Source organism: Belonocnema kinseyi, chromosome 4 (genome assembly GCF_010883055.1).
Source record: "Belonocnema kinseyi isolate 2016_QV_RU_SX_M_011 chromosome 4, B_treatae_v1, whole genome shotgun sequence".
Lineage (NCBI taxonomy): Eukaryota > Metazoa > Arthropoda > Insecta > Hymenoptera > Cynipidae > Belonocnema > Belonocnema kinseyi.
The window spans coordinates 148,521-165,418 of record NC_046660.1 but is presented as its reverse complement, the minus strand read 5'-3'; the positions used below and the strand labels follow the sequence as shown (position 1 = coordinate 165,418).

Below are 16,898 nucleotides of genomic sequence, written 5' to 3'. Positions count from 1 at the left end.
AATAAGGTAGGCGAATCTTTAACCCATAAAATAAGTTTTTAATAGAAGTATTTCAACTTCCTAACAAATAGTTCAGTTTTCAACCAAGAGGATGAATGAGCAAGAAGATTTTGTTTTCTGCCCGAAAGAGAAATTTTCAACAAAATATACGAATTTAAAAATAAGAAATACAAATTTTCACCAATAAGGAAATAGTAAAATATTCAAAACAATATAAGAATTTTCAAATAAAAATTATGTTTCACCCACACTTGAATTTTCTACAAAGTTGATTAATTTTTTACCAAATAGTTGAATTTTTAACTAAATAAGATAAATTTTTAACAATAAAAAAATGAATTTTTAACAAAAGGCTTAAATTTTTCATCATAGTAGATTAGTATTTAATCCGAAAGATGCATTTTCCAGAAAGAGTCTTGATTTCCAAAAAAAAGTTTTAAAAAGAAATACCGTAATTTTTAAGTGAGAAAGACACATTTTTACAACTTAACAAAAAAAAACGAATATGCAGCAGTATAGGTAAATTTTCAAAAAAAGAATTAATTTCCTAACAAAATGTTTAAATTGTCATCAACAATGAACAGTCATTTAAAATATTTAAATCTGAAATTAGGAAATTTAGAACTGACAATGATATTTTTCAAGATTGAATTTTTACTAAAAATCGTATCATGTAGTATCCAGAAATGAAATTCGAAACGATAATATTTTGAACCTTTACAGTTTAATTATTCTAGAAACTTTCAAAATTATATTCTTTCTAGTTGGAACCTTTCAAAATTAATGAATTAAATCTCGTAGAATTAAAAATTAAACAACTCCAAAGTTTCTTCGAAAATTGAAATATTCTTACATTTTTATTCTGAAATTTGGTCGTTAAAATAATTAATTTTCTAATTATCCATGACGATTTTTAAAATTCGATCATTTTAATTTAAATGGTGAGATGAGATTGTCACTTGTCAGATTCATGTTCTGAATGGTGTTTTTCAAATAGAAGGTTAAATTTTCAAGATCTGGTATTTTAACATTATTTTTTATACTTTCCCTGTTTAGAGTTTAAGTCTATTTTCAACTTGGATCAACATGTCAGGGTCAACGAATGCGAAACGCGGATTTAGAACACGTTCCAATCACGAAACGAATGGAACCAATACATCTTCACTTAAAATCGATTTTTGAAATTTTTTAATCTATACATTTTTTCATACGAAAAACAGCAAATTAAAATCATTCCTCACTTTGATTTATTTTTAAAAAACAATTCGGTTTTAATTTTGGGGAAGGCAGAATTCACAGACCAAAATGATCTCAAGAAAGAGAAAATGTATTTTTTCACAAAAATAAGGGAATAGTGGAAGAATAAATTTTTTAGAATACAAGTCATATAGGTACCATATTTCTAAAATTTCAAGTCGAAATATTTTGCAGTTTCTACAAAATAGTTGAATTTTTTTATTTTCAACCAAAAAGAACTTTCTAAGAACATTTGAGTTGTAAACAAAAAAGCGAATTTTTGTTAGAAAAGTTTCGAATTTTAAACACAAAAATAAGAAATTCAAGAAAATATTAAGTTTAAAATAAGGAAGGTAAGCCTTCTACCAAATAGTTACATCTTCAAAAAATAATGTTTAGTCTAATTGTTCTATTTACAACCAAAAAGTTAAACTTTCAAGCAAAATAGACGAATTTTCGTTTACATAAGGTTGAATTTTGAATTAAATTTTCAATCTCACAAGATGAATGGTTTTGAACCAAACAGACGAATTTTCAAGCACGAAAGAATAAAAGTTCAATTAAAATAGTGAATTATGAAGGCGAAAGAATTTTTTTCTAACAGTTGAATTTTCAACAAACAAGTTCATTTTGAAACGAATAGTTCAATTTTTAAGCAAGTAGTTGAACTTCTAACAAAATACATGGATTTTCAACTAAAATTTAAATTTTCGACCAAAAATGAAATTGCTAAATTTTCAGTGAAAAATTACTTTTCAACAAGGAATTTTAAACAAAATAGTTGAATTTCCAACAAAAAAGAAGAATCTTAAACCAAAAAGGTGAATTTTCATTTAAACTGAAGATATTTCAACAAAATTATGAATTTCTAACAAAAGAGTTCATTTTTAATTAAAAAGTTCAATTTTTAACCAAATTGTTCCAATTACAAGCCAACAAAATTTGGCTACAAAACAGTTGCATTTTTAACCAGAAAAAATGAATTAAAAATAATTAATTTTCTAGAAAGTTCTTGAATTTTCCACCAAATAATTGATTTTTCAACCGAAAATGGAATAGGTAAATTTTTAGTGAGTAAATTATAAAAAAAAGCGAATTTTTAACAAAAAATGTAATGTCCGACCAAATATTTGTATTTTTAAAAAGATTCATCAATTTTCCTACTAGTTTTTCAATTTTCAAACAAAAATTAATTAGTTAAATTTGCAGTGAAAAAATTCATTTTCAACAACAAAAAATGAATTTTTAAGAAACGAGTTCATTTTTAACAATAAATTACAATTTTCAGTCAAATAGTTTAATTTTCGAGAAAATACTTGAATTTTCAACCAAAGAGACGAGTCTTCCACCAAGAATGGAATATCTGCATTTTCAGTGAAAAAATTAATTTTTAACAAAAAAAAGGAACTTTAAACAAAATAGTCGATTTTTAACCAAAAAGTTCAAATTTCCACCAAATTGTTTCAATTCCAAGACAAAAAAATTTTGCTATAAAACAGTTGAATTCTTAATCAGAAACTGTGAAATTAAAAAAAGTTAATTTTCGGTCAAATAATTTAATTCTCAAGAAAAAGTTCTTAATTTTTCCACAATATAGTAGATTTTTGAACAAAAAAAGGAATAGGTATATTTTTAGTGAAAAAATTAATTAAAAAAAAAAGAATTTTGAACAATTTTCAATTTTCAAGCAAAAAGAGGAATCTTCCACTAAATAGATGATTTTTCATCTAAAATGAAGAATATTTAAAAAAAATGAGTTTTCAACAACAAAGTTCATGTGTAACAAAAAAGTTTTCCAATTTTAAGTCAAAAAATTTGTCCACAAAAATTTTTAACCCAAAAATATGAATTTTCAACAGAAAAGTTCAATTTCTATTAAATAGTTGATTTTTCAGTCAAAAATGAAAAATTTGCATTTTTAATGAAAAAAGTTTATTTTCAACAACAACAAAAAAAGAAATTTTCTACAAAATAGTTGATTTTTTAACAAAAAGTTCCAATTTCAATCAAATTGTTCAATTCTCTACCAAATTGTTCCAATTTCAAAATAAAAAACTTTGGCTACAAAACAGTTGAATTTTTAACTAGAAACTATCGATTTAAGAAAAGTTAATTTTCGGTCAAGTATTTGAATTCTCCAGGAAATGCTTCAATTTTCAAGAACATAGTTGATTTTTAAACCAAAAAAGGAATAGGTACATTTTTAGTGAAAAAATTAATTACAAAAAAAAAGAAAAGAATTTTGAACAAAATAATTCAATTTTCAAACAAAAAGAGGAATCTTCCACAAAATAGATGATTTTTCATTTAAAATGAACAATCTTGGATTTCAAAAAATGCATTTTAAATAAAAAGTTCCTTTATAACAAAAAAGTGTTCCAATTTTATGTCAATAAATTTGTCTACAAAGATTTTGAATTTTTAACCCGAAAATATGAATTTTCAACAAAAAAGTTCAATTTCTAATAAATAGTTGAATTTTCAACCAAAAATGAAAAATTTATATTTTCAATGAAAAAGTTAATTAAAAAAAAGGAATTTTTAACAAATCAGTTGATTTTTTAACAAAAAGTTCCAGTTTCAACCAGTTCAATTCTCCACCAAATTGTTCCAATTTCAAGACAAAAAAATTTGGCTACAAATCAGTTGAATTTTTAACTGGAGACTATCAATTTAAGAAAAGTCAATGTTCGGTCAGTTAGTTAAATTCTCAAGGAAGTACTTGAATTTTCAACAACATAGATGATTTTTAAACCAAAAAAGGAATAGGTAGGTTTTTAGTGAAAAAATTAATTTCCGCAAAAAAAAAAGAATTTTGAACAAAATATTTCAGTTTTCAACTAAATAGAGGAATCTTCTACCAAATAGATGCTTTTTCATCTAAAATGAAAAATCTTGAAGTAAAAAAATTAATTTTCAACAAAAAAAAGTTGAATTTCTATTAAATAGTTGAATTCTCAACCTCAAATGGGGTATTTGTATTTAAATGGAAAAAATTAATTTTCAACATAAAAAAAGGAATTTTAAACAAAACAGTGGAATTTTTACTAGAAACTATGAATTTAAGAAAAGTTAATTTTTGGTCAAATAGTTAAATTCTTAAGAAAATACTGCAATTTACCACATCATAGTTGATTTTTAAACCAAAAAGGGAATAGGTAAATTTTTAGTGAAAAAATTAATTTAAAAAAAAAAAAATTGAACAAAATAGTTCAATTTTCAACCAAATAGAGGAATCTTCAAACAAAAAGATGATTTTTCATCTAAAATGAAGACTTTTGGAATCATATAGTTAATTTTAAACAAAAAAGTTCATTTGTAACAAAAAAGTTCAATTTTCAACCAAATAGATGAATTTTGTCCTAAATTGTTCCAATTTGAAGCAAAAAAAATTGTCTACAACAATTTTGAATTTTTAGCCCGAAAATATGAATTTTCAACAAAAAATTTAAATTTCTATTAAATAGTTGAGTTCTCAATCAAAAATGGAATATTTGCATTTTCAGTGAAAAACATTAATTTCAATAACAAAAAAGAGACATTTTTAACAAAATAGTTGATTTTTAACCAAATTGCTGAATGTTATACCAAAGTGTTCCAGTTTCAAACCAAAAAAATTGTTTACTAGAAAACAATTTAACTGGAAAGTAAGATTTTTAAAGAAATAATTACATTTTCCACGAAATATTTGAGCTTTTAAGCAAAAGATAAGAGATTTTTACATGAAGTTGAATTATTAATCAAATAGATGGAGTTTCAATAAAAAATGGAATAGTTGCATTTTTAGTGAACAAAAATTCATTTTAAACGAAAAAAAGGGATTTAAAACAAAAGAGTTTCGTTTCAAACAAAATAGTTTAACTTTAAAGCAAAAAAGTAGAAATTATTTTAAATCAAAGTGTTTTAACTTATGCACAAATTTTTCTTTGGCTTTAAAACGGCTAAATCTTTACTTAAAAATTTATAATGAATATTTAAACAAAACATACGAATTTTCAGCAAAAATAGAGTTTTCTACGTAGACTGAGAAAATTTTTGAATTATGAAACCAAAAAGAAGAATAAAAACTCCAAGCAGGAGTTACATTTTCAAACAAGAAAGATAGAAGTTCAACTAAATCGTTGAATTTTTAAACCAAAAAGAACTAAAAAAATGGAATTTTCAAACAAGAAAGACAAGAAGTTCAACTAAATTGTCGAATTATTAAGCCAAAAATAAGAATTAAAAAAAAAATAAATTTCAACGAAGAAAGACAAAACTTTCAATCAAATTTTTGAATTATGAAAATACAACTGTTTTGTGTATAATTGGTCTTTTTTGGTAATAAATTAACCTGTTTGTTTAAAAATACAACCTTTTTGTTGACAATTCGTTTTTTGAATAAAAACTAATTTTTTGATCTGAAAATTTAACTATTCCATTTCTTTCGTAAACTTGCTCTATATAAGTTAAAGTTGTAACTATTTGGTACAAAAATTCATTTGTTTTATTAAAAATTCATCATTATTGGTTAGAAAATTAATTTTGTTTGTAGGAAATTCATCTTGTTTGTCGAGGATTGAACTATTTGGTCGAAAATTCGTCTTCTTTGGTCGAATTCAACTGGTTAAATTTTGTTTTGAAATTAATTTTTAAACATAAAATTTGGCATTTTTATTGTTGGTTAAAAAAATATCTTTCCTTGTTAAAAATTAAACTATTTAGTGAAAGATTCACCTTTCTTTATTGAAAATTGATCTATTTGGTTAGACTTTCAACTATTTTATTGTAATTTGTTTTTGCTATTTATTTCAATTTTTTCATTGATAATCTAATTCATTTTTTTAATATTCCACTACTATTTTGTAGCAAAGACATTTTCTTTGGTTGAAAATATAACTACCTTCTAAAATTTTTTTGTTGAAAACTTCAACTGCGTTTTGAAAACGCATACATGATTAATGAATTTTGAATTTTTTTTTCGATTTTGGAAAGTTTTAAACACCATGAAAAATTGTTTCCCATGAAAGCAAAATAATCGCATGTTTCTTTGGTCCAAGCTGATGAAATTTCAAATTTCATATATTCGATTAAATGATAAAAAAAATACATTCAACTCAATCAATAAAAAATAAACATTTTTTTTAGACTTTTTAAATCATTTCTAAATTAGGAAAACAAATTTTTTCACATTTTCCAACTGTGCAGATAAAAATTTGCTATAATTGGATGATATAATTTTTTTCTTTGTTTGATAACCAGAAAGATGGAAATTTCTCAAACATCAATTGCGATAAAAAAAGTTTGATTATACAATGGTAACTGGTTTCGAGGAAATAGAGGCAAAAAATAAAAATCTCAAGGTGAAATTAAAAAATTTAATTTTTAGTTTAAATAAAAAATAAATTCTTTTCACCGAAATATTTAGTTTCTGAATGGGGGGTTAAGAAAATTAATCTAAAAAAGTTATCTCATTCCGATTAAATCGAAGTATTTAAAATAAGTTTGTGGTGGATCCTACGTTAAATAATGAATATTTTATAAACAAAAAATTTTTGTTGTGAAAAAATAAAAATTTAGTGTGACGATAAAGTGAATAAAATTAGTTTTTTTTTTTCAAAAAACAACAATAATTTCAAGAAATATCGACGCTGAAGGGAAGAAATTATTACGACGCTAAAATGTTAGCCTACAATTTTAATTATTAATATTATTAATTATGCTCATTAATTATTATTGTTCCTACAGTGAATGATCATTAATTAAAAATACAAATGTATTTAAAATATTAGATTCAATTGAATTAATAGTTAATTTGTAATTGGATTTTTGAAAAAAATTTTGATACAATAAACCCATCCTGGAAAAAATGTTTGTTAATTATCCTCTGAATATTTGAAGAATTTAGTATTTCTACCAAGTGGTCTTTCATTCTTAGAGCCAGATACTTGAATAGACATTGGAATAAAATTAGAAATCAAGATTTATTTGGCTCAAATAAACGTTTCTCATCAAGTCGCACTGAAATTATAACACGTGCCTTTACTGCAAGAAAGAGAGGATTGTATTTATTCTCGAAACGTCAAGTTCAAATTTACTATTTGTTTAAGAAAAGTACTTTAAATTACATCTTTTGTTCGTGCAAATTTGTTTATGTACTATACATAATCAAACATTGATTTAATGCCAATTTGATACATAAACAAAATTTTCAACTTTTCATAAAAATAGAACATTTTAATTTAATTTATTCCAGACAGTTTATATCAAATTAATTAAAAGACGAATTATAATAAAATTCTAATTTCAATTATTTTTTAAAGATGGAAAATCGATGGGTAAAGATATCCATTCTGAAAACATTTTTTCTTTTGAATTAAATAATAAACTTTTTTAACTTATTTTTTCAATTCAATCAAGAATAAGTTTAAAATGGTAGAAATCATTTTAAATTAAAGAAAAATTTTCATTTAATTGAATAATTGATATTTCAACCAAAAAAGATTTTAATTTTAAATCAAAAACATTTTTATTTATCCAAAATGACCAATTTTCACCCACAAAAAAAAATTCTAAAAAATAGTTTAATCCTCAATAAAAGAATATTAATTTCCAAACAGTTCCATTTTGAACCAATTCAGATTAAATGTTTAAAAAAAGGATTTAAAGAAAAACAATGGTTTTCTATAAAAGCAAACATAATAATTTTCAACAAAATAAATGAATTTTTAAACTAAAATGATAAATCTGCAACCAAAAACATACATTTTTAACAAAGGAGTTGAATTTCCAATAAAAAAAGGATGGTTCATCTTCCACTAGAAGAGTTAAATTTTCAGTTAAAAAAATAGTTTTCAGCTAATAAAAACGAATTTTTTAAAAATAGTTAAATTTTCAACCAAGAAGATGTGTTTTTAACTAAAACCTATTTAAATGTTTAATTTTCTACCAAAAAATAAGAATTTTCAACAAAAATTTAATATTTGATATTTAAATCAAAACAGATTTTAATTTTGTATATAAACAGTTAAATTCGTAACGAAATTTCAACATAATTGTTAAATACTTAACCAAATAGATGAATTTTTTTCAACCAAGGAGATTAGTTTTTTATTGAAAAAAATTATTTTAAAAAAATACATGAATTTTCTACAAAAAATTCACATTTTGCACCAAAAAGATCAATTTTTAAGTACAAAGAATTTTCAAGTAAAAATCATTTTTTTGAATTCATTCAATTTTTACTTAAAACATGGTATTTTTTAGTTCTTCTTCTTTATTCATAATACGAACCCTAAGGATTTTTAGGAAAGTCCAAAATTTGACTATAAAGTCCTTTTTTTGGTTTAAAAATTCGACTGTTTTGTGAAGAATTAATCTACTTTGTCGGAAAATAAAAAAATTAAAGGGTAATTTTTGGTTAAAAAACTCTTCTTGTTTGATTGTAAATAGAAATATTTTTTTAGAAAATTTAACTAAATTATTAAAAATTCGTTTTTTTGTGTTACACCTTAACTTTCTAAACTAAAAATTTAATTATTCCATTTTTTCTGAAAAATTGATGTTTTTGAGTTCTTCTTTGTTGATAATGTGACCCCTAAGGGTTTCTAGTAAAGTCAAAAATTTGTCTCTGAAGTCATTTTTTGGTTGAAAATGCAAATAGTTTGTGAAAAAATAGTCTACTTTGCATGAGAGTAAAAAAAATTTAAGTCAAATTTTTGGTTAAAAACTCGTCTTTTTGGGTTGTAAATTCAAATATTTGTGTAGAATATTTAACTATATTATTAAAAATACGTTTTTTTGTTAAAAATTAATTTTCTCTACTGAAACTTTAATTATTCTTTTTTTGGTAAAAAATTGATCTTTTTTATTTCTTCTCCTTTATTATTAAGATTCTTAATTTAAGATAAAAACGGTTTAGTTAAAAATGTAACGTATTTTCTTAAAAATGAGTTTTTTTTATTAAATATTAAATTTTTCAATTAAAAATTTCACTTTTTTGTAAAAATTGGCTTTCCTAAGTTAAAAATTCATGTATTTTGTTAAAATTTTGTTGTTTCTTTTTCGTCAAAAATTAAGATTCTTTCTTGAGATTTCATCTCTTTTGTTGAAAACTAAACTTTTTTTTTGGAAGTCAAATATTTGGTTAAAAATTGATATATTTTGTAAAAAAATTAGTATTCTTTGCTAGAAAATGAATCTTCTTGCATAAAAGTTTACTTTTTTGGTTAAATTTTTGTTGTTGTAAAATTAATTGAATTTACTGGAAATTTAAATATTCCTCATTTTAGCTAAAAAATCATCACTTTGATTAAAAATTTAACTATTGGTTAAAAAGTCATGTTATTGATTGAAAATTCTTTCATTTGGTTCAAAATTAATATAATTTTTAGAAAATTAATTAATTTTGTTAAAAAGTATTGTTTTTGCTTGAAAACTCAACTGTATTTTTGAAAATTCGTTGTTTCTATTTTGGTTGACTTCAACTGCTTTTTATTTAAGGTTAAAATCTGTTTTGGTTAAAACATGTACTATTACATTTTTCATTGATGATTTATCTTTTTTGGTTAAAAATTATTCTACAATGTATATATTTTAACAATTTGGTTAGAAAATTAATTTTTGGATAAAGATTGATTTTTGTTCAAAATTTAAAAAAAAAATTGAATTATTTTGTTGAAACATCTTTGTTTCTTGGTTAAAAATGTATTCTTTAAATAAAAATGTATTCCATTTGAAAAATCATCTCAGTGGTTGAAAATTAAACTATTTTATTAAAACGTCGAATTTTTTGGGATTGAAATTTAATTTATTAAGTGAAAATTTAACTATTCTATTTTGGGTGGAAAATTAATCTTTTCTGATTGCAAAGTTAACTGTATGTTTGAAAATGGATCTGTTTTAGTATATCCTACAATTGCGTTGTTGAAAAATAATGTATTTTGTTGAAAATTGGTGTTTTTAGGTTGATAATTTTTTTTTTAAATCAACAACTATGTTCAAAGTTAATATATTCTGTTGAAAATTTAATAATGTAGTCAAAAACCCAATTCTTATTTTCTTTCAAAATATGAGTGAGTCTAGTTTAGGCGAATTAATTCACCATTTAATTTACATTAATTTAATTACCATTAATTTAATTTCAGAGGAGTCATAGGCAATCTAGAGTAATCTGTAAAGCATTGATGTTATTTTGTCGGCCAGGGTATTTAATTAATTTTTTTTTTACAATAGATTTGACCGATTTAAAGGTCAAATAATTGTTTGGAGAAGCGAGAAAAAATCTGCCACAGCCCGGATTTGAACCGAGAATGCCACCAGTCATGAATGGAGCGTTAACCAATTACGCCACCGAGACCACAGCAGAAAGTTTCTCGTTTGTCTTATATAACACAAGATGACGCCGGTCTTCATATTTGTAACCTGTGTTTTTTTCTTCAAATTTTTTCTCGTTTGTCCAGAAAACTATTTAATCAGTTATCGCCATAATCTAACATTAGAAATTAATTGAAAGTTTTCTTTGACTCAGAGCCAATGAATATTTTTCTTTGATTTCAATAAATTTCCTTTGATTTCAAGAAAATTTCTTTGATTGAAAGAAATATTCTTTGAATCAAAGAAGATTTTTTCTGAGTGTCCCTGACCTAGGTTTTGGTGGTTAAAAAATTTTGCCAAGTTTGGTGGTTAGTTTTTCCGCTCATCAATTTTTGGCAAAATGCCTTGTTTTCCTTTGTGTCATCACGAGAAAACTAGACGTCTTGATCGTAAATCTCTTGACCCCTTGGCAGCAACTCATATTTCCTATACCAGACGATTTTACGATTTTACAAATTTAAACAGATTTAAACGGCCTTTCAGAATTTCGTGGGTGTGACCGTCACTTTTCATCCAAGGTTTCATTGAAAACAACAAAAGTCAAACAAATCTTCTTTCTATCTCTCTTCTTTCTCTCATTTCACTGAATAGTAAAATACTATTTATTTAAATAAAAGTAAACAAATAACAATTGACATAAATTTACTAAATGAATTAAATAAAAATTATTAAAAATAGTTTCTAAAAAAGGCGATTGAATTAACCAGAAATAGCTTATCAGTGGTATCATTCAGCGCGTCAAGGATCGACCGATTCACTACTGCGCATGCGTCCAGCAGAGCTTGTCATTGGTGCTGAATAGCGTTTTAGGGGAATGGCTCATTTTGCTCTTCTCTCTACCAATTGACGAGTGAATGCAGTGCACTTGGCTCCCGAACATTCCCCCCCCCCCCCCCCCCCCCCCCCCCCCCCCCCCCCCATCGACGCACAGCTCATCCATGGTTCATTTCAATCGTTCCAACTCCACACAGACTTTTTCAAACTAACGGTCAAAGCATTGACAACGGTAATTTGGTGATAGTGAATTCTCTTTTGTTAAAGCTCCTTCGACTTTAACGAAGATATTTTCATAACGTATCTCGTGCTTCGCACTGGAATTTGTAACTCAAATTGTATATCATTTCCATAAATGCATATTATTACAATTCCAAGGTAGACCGGGAATTTTAGCAATTTTTCGGAAAAATAATCCTTCAAACTTTGATTTTAACCGTTTTTAAATAATTAGTTTAATTCTTATCTTTTTCAATTTTAATGTTATTCAGTTTCGAATGCGCAATTCGAAAATATTTCACTTGAAAAATTTGCCATGTTAGATTTCTAGTTTTTAAGCGTTCTTTTGAATTTAAAGCCTTAAACAATTAAAAATTAGAAGCGTTAAAAATGAAAGATTTTGGATATCAAAATTTTTGGTTGATCAATTGTGAATATAAACTAATTTATGATTTCTTAAATTAAATTGTACTTTACGATTTAGAAAGAAAATAATAAATGATTGTACAGAACAAATCGGAATCAGTTCGAAATTTCAGAATGACTAGATTTTAACTTTTAAAATGAAACTGCTTCAATTAGAAAGTCTTATTAGATAAACAAATGTAAAGGCCCTAATAAAACTTTGTAGACTATTTTTAATTTAAAAATAACTTTAAAATAATATGTTTATAATTAAAGGCCTTTATTAAATTTCAAATATAATTTCCGTCTAAAATATTTCATTTTTAAACCATGCAATTTAAAATGACGTATTATTAAGAAATATTCGACTATTAATTTTAAATCATTAATCGTAAATTAAATATTTTGTTCTATTTAACCAAATTTAATTTGTAAGTCAAATTGTTGAATTTTGATGAATAAATAACAATTGAGCATCTATTTTTTTTTTAAATTCCAAATTACTTTAAAATTTGAAATTATTTCAAACAATTTAAACGAAGTGTCTAGGTGTACCGACAAATCCGACTTTTTGTACCATAATTTCGATGCAAATAGCCTATGGTCTAATTTAAAACAAAATATAGATTTTGGCAGATATCGAAAAGAAATTTAGACACTTTTTAAGAATTTCGACAGGCTTAAGAAGAAGAAACATTTCCTAGGAAAGTTGAAAATGATTTTTTATTTCAATAAACTAATTTTAAGAAAATATTTAAAAGGATTTATAAGGATTTACAAAATTCTAAAAAATGAATGTGGAAGATTTTAAGAAAATTTCTTTTATTTGGCAGAATTAAATTTGAAAAAATATAAAACAACATGTAGATGTTTTAAGATTTTGAAATAAAATTTCAAAGCATTTAAAGGATTTTAAAACTATTTAAAACAAAAAAAATTTAACTCTTAATTTAAACAAGGATTTTTCAATTTTTTTAAAATTTATAGTTGGAACTGGAATGTATCTAGAATAATAATAATTCTGACTTGGCAACGGCCATTTTCAAATTTTAACCAATTCTTAGTTTAAACTGATATTTATCCAAAAGTATTATAATTTGTCTTGGAACAGAGAATTAAAAAATATAAATAAATTTCGAGCTGGAACCGGGGATTCTTTAAAGTTGAATGGAATGAATTCTAATTCAAAGATGAAACAGGATTCTTTCAACAACAACAAAAAAATACAAATTATGAAAATTATGAAAAAAAATTATTTTGTTTCAAACTTTTAAGAAATATAGTGAAGATTTCAACCAACAAAAAAATTTTAATCCAACAAAAACGAATTTTCATTAATAAAATACTTCAAAAAGATTAATTTTGAACAAAATAGTTTAACTTTAACCAAAGAAATTAATTTTCAAATAAAAATATAAAACTTTAAGAAAAATAAGATTTCTTAACAAAGCGAATCAACCAAATCTTTTAAACAATATACGTACTTGAATATTCAAACAAAGAAGAAGAATTTTTAACTCTAAAATTGTATTTCATTTGACAAATAATATTTCTACTAAAACAGATGAATTTTTAAATCAAAAAGGTAAATCGTTCAAAAATAGTTGAATTTTTTGTAAAAAAAGATTTCAATTCACTTTTTACGATCAAAATTTGAATTTTTAAACAAGAAATAAGATTTTAACCAAATTTGTTGAATTCTCTACTAAATAGTTGCATTTGTATCCAAAACAGATAAAAATTTCTCTTAAAGCAGATTAATTTTTATTTAATCAAGAAAAAAAATAGATAAATTTTTATACAAAAAAGATTTCTTTCAGTTGCGTTTTCAAGATCAAAATATGAATTTTTTAACAGAAAATACATTTATAAAAAAATGAATTTTCAATCCAAAAATACGAATTTTGTTGCAACCAAAAATTATGACAATATAAGAAAAATAGTTGAATTTTCTACCAAATAGTTTCATTTTAATTTTATCAAAGAAAGATGAAATTTTTACTGAAACAGATGAATTTTTAATTAAAAAACTACAATTTTTTCAAGTTGAACTTTCACCCAGAAAAATGTAGTTCATTTTTGAATACCAAAATATAAATTCCAAACAAAAAGTATAATTACTATAAAATAGTTGAATTTTCAACAAAAAAGTGGAATTTTCAACTAAAAAATATGTCTTGTGAACAAAATAGCTTATTTCTCAACCAAAACATTTGCATTTTTATCCAGTAAAGAAAACATCTCTCTTAAAAGAGCTAAATTTTTTATTTAAAAGAAAATCCCAAAAAGGTGAATTTTTCATCCTGAAAATATTTCAGTTTTCGTTTTAACACTAAAATATAAAATATAAACAAAAAGTATTACTTTTCAACAAAATTTTTAGTTTTTCTACCAAATGGTTGCATTTTTACCTAAAAAGATATCATTTCTGCTTAAGCAGGTGAATTTTCAAATTAAAAAGACAAACTTTTCAAAAATTTTTTGAATTTTCAACCAAATGTATATGTAATCTTTGCTAAAGCAGATGAGTTTTAAAATCAAAGACAAATTTTAAAAAAGTGGTTGAATTTTTATCCAAAAAATTACGTTTTTAGTCAAGAAAGACGAATTTTTTTCAAAAATAGATGAATTAAAAAAAAACTTCAAAAAATAGTTAAATTTTTATCTAAAGAAGATTTTAGTTCACTTTCCATCCCCAAAATAATAATTGTCAACAATAAGTTAATTTTCTGCTAAATAGTCGAATTTTTAATCAAAAGGTACGACTGTTTAACAATATTGTTAAATTCCAATGAAACAGTTGCATTTTTGTCCAAGAAAATGAAAATCCTACTAAAACAGGTGAATTTATAAATCAAAAAGACAAATTTTCAAAAATGATTTGAATTTTCATCCGAAAAGGGTTCAATTGACTTTTCAACACGAAATAAGGAATTTTAATCAAAAAGAACTTTTTATAGGAAATAGTTTAATTTCCAACAAAACAGTTGCAATTTTATCTAATAAAGATGAGATATTTCTATTAAAAAAGATGAATTTTTAAATCAGAAAGACGAATTTTCAGAAAAAATTTTTTTCATCGAAGAAAGATGTAAGTGGATTTTCCAGCAACAAAATATGAATTTTAAACAAAAGCTTTAAATTCCATGAAAAAAGCTGAATTTTTAACCCAAAAAGACGAACTTTCAACAAAACAGTTGAATTTGCAATCAAAAAGGATTTTTTTTTAGGAAAATTGTAAAATTTTCAATCAAATAATAAAATTTATATCTAAAAAAATAATCTAATCTAAGATAACTAAAAATATTTCAAGTTCATTATTTTCGGTTGCAAAGTCTATTCTTACATTTCTGGTTAAGAATTCACTTTTTTAGGTCCAAAAGCTAATTATTTTGTAGAAAATACAACAATTTTATTAAAAGTCCCTCATTCTTGGTTGAAGATTTTTGTAGAAATTTTTTATTTTTTTTTTTTGGTTAAAAATGCAACTGTCTAGTTACAAAAATATTTTTTTCGGTTGACAAATTAACTTTTTTGGCTGAAAATTCACATTTTCGGGTGTAGACTTCAATTTTTTGTAGAAAGTTTGTATTTTCGGCTTTAAAATTCAACTATTTTCTAGAAAATTCAACTATTTTATACAAAATTCAAGTATTTGGTCGAATTTTGAACAACTCTTTTCAAAACTTATTTCTTTAGTTGACGCTGGATCATGTTAGTTCACAAATTATTTTTTTATTTGAAATTTTTTGCATATAGTTAAAAAGTCGGCTTTTTCGGCTTCAAAATTGAATTTAGTCAATTTTTTTTCTTTTAAAAATTAATCCCTATTTCTATAAATTTTATCTTCCTGTTTGAAAATTTCATCTTTCACATTTGGGTGCAAAATTTGATTTTTTTTAAAGTCGTATTTTCAACTCAAAAATTCAACAATTTGATAGGAAATTAAACTAGTTCGTTTAAAATTGAATTATGTTATTAAAAATTAATTTTTCTAGTTGTCGTTTCATAATTTTAGTTAAAAATTCATTTCATTTAAAAATGCATGCATTTTGTTAAAAATTTGCCTTTTTCCACTTAAAAATTCAATTTAATTAGATTTTTTCTTTTTTGGTTTAAAAAGTCATCCCTTTTTGTAGAAAATCTTGTCTCTTTGCTTAGAAATTTCATCTTTTCACATTTTCGGGTGTAAAATTTAATTTTTTTCTCAAATTCGTACTTCCAGGTCAAAAGTTCAACAATTTTGTTGAAAATTAAACTAATTGGTCAAAAATTAAATTATCCTGATAAATACTCAATTTTTGCGGTGCAGTCATAATTTTAATTGCAAATTCATTTCTTTATATAAAAATTCATGAATTTTATTAAAAACTCGCCCTTCTGGCCTCAAAATTTAATTTTATTGATTTTTTGTTTGTTTGAAAATTCATCTCTTTTTGAAGAAACTTCATCTTTTACGGTTGAAAATGCAACTGTCTACTTCAAAACAATCTGTTTTGGTTGATAACTAACTTTTTTTATGGTTTATTTTTTATTTTTTAACTTTAGCTAATTATTTTTTACTTTATTCTTAATATTTATTTTTGGGTGTAAAATTAAACTGTTCTCCAGAAACTTCATATTTTTGTTTTGAAAATTTAATTATATGTTACAAAAATTCATGTGTTTTTTAAAAAATTCGTTTGTTATTAGAAATAGATTTTCTTGCATAAAAATTTGACTATTCTATGCTTGATTAAAAAATGATCTTCATTATTTTAAAAATTCACATATTTAATTAAAAATTGATGTAATTTGTTGAAAAATGCTCTTTTTGGTCAAAAATTGATTTTCCTAAATGAAAATTCAACTATGCAATTAAAAATTTTTGTATTTTGTTAAAAAATTTATTTTTTTCTCTAATCATTGAA

At 23.5% G+C, this 16,898-nt stretch overlaps 1 protein-coding gene across 3 annotated transcripts in view; it reads left to right on the top strand.

Annotated features, from left to right (window-relative positions):
• Nucleotides 1-16,898, top strand: part of LOC117171805 (inward rectifier potassium channel 2-like) — a 184,735-nt gene that overhangs the window by 65,327 nt on the left and 102,510 nt on the right. The window lies entirely within an intron of this gene.